Here is an 8,724-nt window from a genome sequence, read left to right on the forward strand (position 1 = left end):
AATTAGACAATCGGAAACGTACTTAAGCTTAAGCTAAAGCTAACGAAAATTTGGGCAACATTTCCTTTTTTTCTACTACTTTCTCCATATCATATAACAACTCCGAATCATCAATAATAACATTCATAATATCATACTCAACAATCTTCATCAACCATACATTATTCAATTCTCCTACTTCCATTTCAAGGGCATCCATAACCATGGTCATAATACTACATTACATTCATCCACCTATAACTTTTCTTCCATATTCTTAATATCATTTACAACATAACTATACTCGTAACATATCAAGAATCATGATTCATTTTAAGCTACTACCCAAAAATTCCACTATTCCCATATTTGTGAACCATCTCTACCTCCTCCCATAATCCAAGTCTTTCAACCCCTCAATAGTCTAAATAACATGAATTTACCATAAAACTTACCTTTGATAGTTTGGGAATGATCTTTGGGTGGAAACACTTCACTTGAGGAAAAACCCTAGCTTCAATCCAAAGAGATTTCTTGTCATGTATGAACCCTAATGAGCTTTTTGCACTTGATTTCCTTGGTTTGATGAAGTTGATCCTTAATTTATCTTGGATTCTTGAAAATAAATGGTGTGGAAAGTTTTAGAAGTGTGGAAAGTGTTAGAGAGAAAATGGGAAATGAAATAATGAACTTGGGGTCCTTTATATAAAACTTAAAAATTTGTCCCGACCAAGTTATACGGACACACATACGGTCAGATATACGGGCCGTATCTTTTATACAGTCAGTATAAAGGACCGTACAATCCACAATTCCGCGAAACTTGTCCTCGTCAACCCGTTTTGCCTCCAATCCTTATGGAACCTTCTTAGCACTTGTTTGACACTTTATTAACAACTTAAGGAGCTTTATAGCTTTTTGTCAAGACATTATTAGATCAATATTAGCTCGGTATTTTACAAAACTCTTCCGAAACGCAACGTATACTTCACCTTTCACAACGAACTTTCTTCCCTTGCCTCAAACGTCTTTGGAATCTCAATTAGAACCATTAAGTACTGCTTCTTACTTATAGAAACATCATATACTTCTTACCCTACGTTAGTCTATTTACTATGCAACGACAAGGAATTTTTCGAGGTGTAACATTCTTCCCCCTTTAAAAACATTCGTCCTCGAATGTTAAGTTCTCGGGAATTCTATTAAAACTTCGCCAGAGTTTACCCTATAATATGGCTCTACCATCTAGTTACAACAGCCCACAATAACCATGCCACACAGGGCTACAACACAATAGTAATATATTATGGCCACACACGACCAAAAGCATGAAAAGAAAGCATACATACCTCATAATGTTAATGTCTCATATTGAATCTCTTCCGGGGGTAGAAACAAGTGTGGGTATATGGACTTCATATTTTCTTCCGCTTCCCAAGTCATTTCTTCTCGGTTATTATTTCTCCATAAAACCTTGACTGAAGCTACCTCTTTGTTTCTGAGTCTCCATACTTGCCTATCTAGTATAGCAATAGGTACCTCCTCATAAGTCAACCTTTCCATCACTTGAACATCATCTATCGGCATGATTCTAGTTGGATCTCCAACACATTTACGAAGCATTGATAGGTGAAAAACCGGATGGACTGATTCAAGGTCTGAGGGTAAGTCCAATTCATATGCTACTTAGCCTACCTTGTGGATAATTTTATAAGGTCCAATGTATCGAGGACTTAACTTCCCTTTCTTACCAAATCTCATCACGCTCTTCATCAGTGATAACTTTAAGAATACCCAATCATCAACTTGGAATTCTAAGTCTCGCCAACGGTTGTCCGCATAAGATTTCTGACGAATCTGGGCTGTCATTAATTGATTTCGGATAACCTTGACCTTTTCCACCACTTATTGAATCAATTCAGGGCCTATTAGTTGTACCTCTCCTACTTCGAACCACCCAATTGGAGATCTACACTTTCTTCCATATAGAGCTTCATACGGGGCCATCTGAACACTGGAATGATAGCTATTGTTGTATGCAAACTCAATAAGAGGTAAGTGGTCATCCCAACTACTACCAAAATCTAGCACACATGCCCATAACATATCCTCCAAGGTCTGAATAGTGCGTTCGGCTTGCCTATCGGTCTGAGGGTGAAATGCCGTGCTAAGCCTTACTTGAGTACCCAAACCTTCTTCGAAAGACTTCCAAAATTTAGCTGTAAATTGTTCCTCTCGATCTGTGATAATGGACACCGGGACACCATGAAGTCGGACAATCTCTTTAAGGTACAACCTTGCATAATCTTTTGCCGAATATGTGGTTCTGACTGGAAGCAAATGAGCTGATTTCGTGAGTTTGTCCACGATCACCCATATGGAGTCATACTTACGTCGGGAACGAGGTAGCCCTACAAAGAAAACCATGTTGATCACTTCCCATTTCCAGGTTGGAATCTCCATAGTTTGCAATAATCCTCCGGGCTTTTGATGCTCGATTTTCACTTATTGGCAAGTTGGACATTGAGCTACAAATTCTGCTATGTCCTTCTTCATTCCATCCCACCAATACATTGGCTTAAGATCGTGGTACATCTTTGTCGCTCCTGGGTGAATAGAATACCGAGAGTAATGAGCTTCTTCTAGAATCTGACGACATAGTCCCGCCACATTCGGAACGCGAAGCATGTCTCGGTACCTAAGAAATCCATCTGTAGAAATTTCAAATGGCGACTTCTCCTTCTCATGAAGTGTATCTCTATAGTGACTCAACTGAGGGTCTTCATATTAACGCTCCTTCACTTCCATATCTAAGGAGGAAATAGCTGGGTTGCAAATACCAATTCCTGCATTGCCTGAATCGATTAGATGAACTCCGAGGCTGGCTAGCTGGTGGAGCTCACGGATTAATTCTTTCTTCTCTAGAGGAACCTCACATAGGCTACCCATTGATTTGCGTCTAAGTGCATCAGCCACTACATTCGCCTTCCCGGGATGGTATAAAATACTCACATCATAGTCTTTCAATAATTCCAACCACCGTCTCTGTCGAAGATTCAACTCCTTCTGTTTGAAAATATACTGGAGACTTTTGTGATCTGTATAAATATCAACATGAACGCCATACAAATAGTGTCTCCACATCTTTAATGCATGAATAACCGCAGCCAATTCAAGATCATGGGTCGGATAGTTCTTTTCATGTTTCTGCAACTGCCTTGAAGCATAGGCAATGACTTTACCGTGCTGCATCAACACACATCCTAACCCAACACCAGAGGCATCACAATATACAACATAACTATCTGGCTCTTCTGGGAGTGTCAGGACCGAGGCTGAAGTTAATCTGTCCTTCAATTCTTGGAAACTACGTTCACAAGCATCAGTCCATTGAAATTTCGCTAATTTCTGTGTGAGTTTCGTCAATGGTGCTGAAATAGAGGAAAACCCTCCCACGAATCTTCTATAGTAACCTGCCAAACCCAGAAAATTATGGACTTTTATAAGTGTTGTAGGCCTTGGCCAAGTCTTCATAGCCTTAATTTTCTGAGTATCAACTTGGATGCCGTCAGTTGAAATGATATGGCCTAGAAAAGTCACAGAATTTAGCCAAAACTCACATTTTAAGAATTTTGCATACAACTCACGAGCCCGAAGAATCCCAAGGACAATGCGTAAATGGTCTGCATGTTCTGACTTTTTCCGAGAGTATACTAGAATATCCTCAATGAACACGATCACGAATAGATCTAAGAGAGGCCAGAATACATTATTCATCAGATTCATAAACACCGCCGGAGCATTAGTTAACCCAAATAACATCACCCGAAATTCATAGTGGCCATTTCTCGTTCTGAAAGTTGTTTTAGGAATATCTTCTTCTCTAACTCCCACTTGATGATAACCTGACCTTAGATCTATTTTGGAAAACCATTTTGCGCCCTGTAGTTGGTCAAACAAATCATCAATTCTTAGGAGCGGATACTTATTCTTTATCGTTACCTTATTCAGCTACCTATAATCAATACACATTCGTAAAGAGTCATCTTTCTTTCGCACAAATAGGACAGGTGCTCCCCACGGTGACGAGCTGGGCCTAGTGAATCCCTTCTCGAGCAAATATTTCAGTTGTACCTTTAGCTCTTTCAATTCTGCAGGAGCCATTCTGTAACGAGGAATAGAGATTGGTTTAGCATCCGATAACACATCAATAGCAAAATCAATCTCTCTTTCTGGAGGAAGACCTGGGAGTTCGTCTGGAAATACATTCGGAAATTCATTCACTACCAGGACGGATTGAAAAGTCGGTGGCTTTGCTTCGGTTTCATGAACTCGGACTAAGTGATAAATATAGCCTTTAGCTATCATCTTCCTTGCCTTAAGGTAGGAAATAAACATACCTCGGGGAGACGCTGTATTACCTTTCCATTCAAGCACGGGCTCTCCCGGAAATTAGAATCGAACTACTTTTATTCGGCAACCGACATTAGCATAACATGAGGCCAACCAATCCATACCCATAATCACATCAAAATCTAACATTTTCAGCTCAACTAAATCAACTTTAGTCTAACGATCACATACCACAATTATACAATTATTGTATACTTGTCTAGCTACTACAGGGTCACCAACTGGAGTAGATACCTCAAATGGTTTAATTGGCTCAGGTTTCACCCCAATATGACCAATAATATAAGGAGTAATATAAGACAACGTGGAACCCGGATCTATCAATGCATAAGCCTCATGAGAGAATATAGATAGTATACCTGTAACCACATCCAAGGAGGACTCAAGATCCTGTTGTCCGGCTAAAGCATAAATACGGGGCTGGGTACCACCTGAACTAGATGCTTCCCCTCTTCCCTACCACGCCCTGCTGGAATCTGGGGAGTCTGCCCTATCGGGCGCATAGACGAAGAAGAACCATTTGCTGATCCTGTGGGCTGAACCCCACCTCTACCGTACCTCGAGGGACAATCACGCATCACGTGCCCAGCTTGTCCACAAACATAACAAACATCTGAACCTTGGCGACATGGGCCCAAATGTAACTTTCTGCACTGACTACATCGTGGAACCGGTGGTTTCCTCTGGCTATAATCACCTCCCAACTGAGAACCTGAAGCTCTCGAGCTTTGACCTTGTCCTGAATGAATGGAGCGGTCAAATCTCCTGCCTGCAAACCGGGGAGGCGCACTAGTCGCCGACTGGCGTGAGTATCTAGAATATGAATGCCTCAATCCCCCTCTATAGTCGCTACCGGCACCCATAGATCTGGCCCTCTTACTCTGCACTCTATCAATATCGCGCTCACCCTTTTGCGGATGTTGCTGCTCTTCTAAATTCTGGGCGTGAGCCTGAATACCGAAAATATCCATCCCTTCCTGTAATGAAGCTGTCAAGCAATCTTTAAACAAATGTAGCCCTAAGCCACTCATAAACCCATGCACTTTATCTCCCATATCGACCACCATGGTCGGAGCATATCTAGCCAATGAATTAAAGTGAAGGCTATACTCCCGGGCACTCATGTTCCCTTGTTTCAGATTCAGAAACCTATTCGCACGGGCCCTTCAAACCTCGGGTGGTAAATAATGACGAAGGGACACATCTACAAATTCTTACCAAACCGGGGGAGGTGTATTTTCCTTTCTTGAAGATATCCAGTTATTATACCAAAGAACCGCCACATTCTGGAGTATATAAGATGCCAACTCTACAGATTCAGTATCGGAGGCATGAATAATTTTCAATGTTCTCAACATCTTATCAATAAAACCTTGCGGGTCTTCATCCGGCTTTGACCCGAAAAACTCTGGAGGGTTTAACCTCATAAAATCCCGGGCTCGAGTACTAGTCTCCCTGTCACCTAAACCTGTACTCTGCCGCTGTGCCTGAGTGGCAACTAACTGTGTCAGTAGCTAAATAGCTTCGGTCATTTGTCGACCTGAAGCATCCGGTGGAGGAGCTGGAGGCATAGGAGCTGGGACTGAAGCCCCCTCTTGTTCTTCTATAATAGGCGGAGTGTGAGAGGTGTTAGATGGAGCCTCATTATGGGATTCGCCTTCCTCTACATTGGGTGGCGGCTCCCTTTCTATCGCCTTTCTGTCGTAGCCTTGCCTTTCTGGGCGGCTGTCGCTTTTCTCTTTATCGGCATCGCTGAAATCATAACACACCATTAGGGAGGAGAGAATCTTATAACATGGCTCTATCGCACGATCTAGTAAGAAGAAGAATGGTCATTTTTCCTAAATGCCCCGCAGCCTTTTGTTTATAAGTATGGCGCACTTCACACCCATAAACGAGACTCTGCTGGACACGGCTCGTAGATACACCCTAGGACGGAACTGCTCTGATACCACTTTTGTCACGACCCGGAAAGGGGGCCATGACGGGTACCCGGAGCTGACTACCGAGCACCACTCATTAGACTATTCATTATACTCAACCTGAACATATATATATAAACCCCAAAACTATACATAGATATACATAATCTCTCATGACATATATAATCTCCAAAGAAACACATGTCTATATACATAAGCCCTCATGGCTGCAAAAATGATTTACAAAAAATTACACTGACATCATCATGGGACACACTTAACCCACACGTACGTATCTACGAGCCTCTACTAGAGTACTAGACATAAGGACGGGACAGGATCCCGTCGTGCCCAAATATATACACAAAAGCATATGATCATAAGTGGCACCTCCGAAATAATTGAGTGCCCATGCTCCTACGGATCCGCACCATCTCCCTATCTACCTGTGGGCATGAACACAGCGTCCAAAAATAAAGGACGTCAGTACGAATATGGTACTGAGTATGTAAGGTATGAATAGTACTAACATAATAAAGAAATCATAAAACATGAGATGAGGATATAACCTGCTTAACCATTAAAAGAAAACACATGTCATACATATCACATATATCATCATTGTTAACCTGCGTCCGGGTAACCATCGCATGCCACCCACTAGTGGTGTCATGTCCGTCCCTCTAGGCACGGTGTACCATAAGTAGCCCGCATTAGCGGTGACATGTCCGGCCATCCACACACAGTGGAATCGTATGCAGCCCGCCTTCGCGGTGACATGTCCGGCCATCTAGGTACGGTGGAATCATATCATCATATATATCTCATAAAGCATGCATTAGAACTAAAAAATAATCTATAATTATATCGGGGTAACGTAAGGTTGAGAACCCCCGATTCCATTATGGAGTAATCATATTCATCATACCTCACCTTGAAGGAACTAGCATCATAAGGTGAGTCTAGCAACAATGAATAACATTAAAGAATCATATAAAGATCATTAGCTTCGTGGAATTATCATATCATAAGCTTTAGGATCTCTAGGCTTAGACAAATCATCATCATTATCATATTCATGACATATCTCTCATATTTATATCATAAGAAGCTCTTTATCAACATTGACTCATAGTTCCCGGAATGTAAGAAAGTCATGGAGAGATAAGGGAATTCATGTCATAAGAATCACGCCTTAGAAAAGAAGGGACTAGCCTTACATACCTTGATGTCGCTCCAACTTATCAATTTAAGCGCTTTCTTCCAATGTTCACGATTCTACATTCATGAGGATTCGTACTAGAATTAGATAATCGGAAACGTACTTAAGCTTAAGCTAAAGCTAACGAAAATTTGGGCAGCATTTCCTTTGTTTCTACTACTTTCTCCATATCATATAACAACTCCCAATCATCAATAATAACATTCATAATATCATACTCAACAATCTTCATCAACCATACATTATTCAATTCTCCTACTTCTATTTCAAGGGCATCCATAACCATGGTCATAATACTACATTACATTCATCATCCTATTACGTGTCTCCCATATTCTTAATATAATTTACAACATAACTATACTCGTAACATATCAAGAATCATGATTCATTTTAAGCTACTACCCAAAAATGCCACTATTCCCATATTTGTAACCCATCTTCTACCTCCTTCCAAAATACAAGTCTTTCAACCCCTCAATAGTCTAAATAACATGAATTTATCATAAAACTTACCTTTGATAGTGTGGGAATGATCTTTGTGTGGAAACACTTCACTTGAGGAAAAGCCCTAGCTTCAATTCAAAGAGATTTCTTGTCTTGTATGAACCCTAGTGAGCTTCTTGCACTTGATTCCCTTGGTTTGATGAAGTTGATCCTTAATTTATCTTGGATTCTTGAAATAAATGTTGTGGAAAGTTCTATAGGTGTGGAGAGTGTTAGAGAGAAAATGGGAAATGAAATAATGAACTAGGGGTCCCTTATATAAAACTTAAAAATATTTCCCGGCCATGTTATACGGACACACATACGGTTCGTATAACTTATACGGTCCGTATGTGTGACCGTATAATGCTTCCAGTGGAGACCCCTTTTCTGGACAAGTTATACTGTCAGATATACGGGCCGTATATTTTATACTGTTAGTATAAAGGACCGTACAATCCACAATTCCCCGAAACTTGTCCTCGTCGACCCGTTTTGCCTCCAATCCTTATGGAACCTTCTTAGCAGTTGTTTAACACTTCATTAACAACTTAAGGAATGTTATAGATTTTCCTCAAGACATTATTGGATATACATTAGCTCGGTAGTTTACAAAATCCTCCGAAACACAACGTATACTTCGCCTTTCTCAACGAACTTTCTTCCCTTGCCTCAAACGTCTTTGGAATCTCAATTAGAACC

The sequence above is a fragment of the Lycium barbarum genome, chromosome 12 (genome assembly GCF_019175385.1).
Source record: "Lycium barbarum isolate Lr01 chromosome 12, ASM1917538v2, whole genome shotgun sequence".
Lineage (NCBI taxonomy): Eukaryota > Viridiplantae > Streptophyta > Magnoliopsida > Solanales > Solanaceae > Lycium > Lycium barbarum.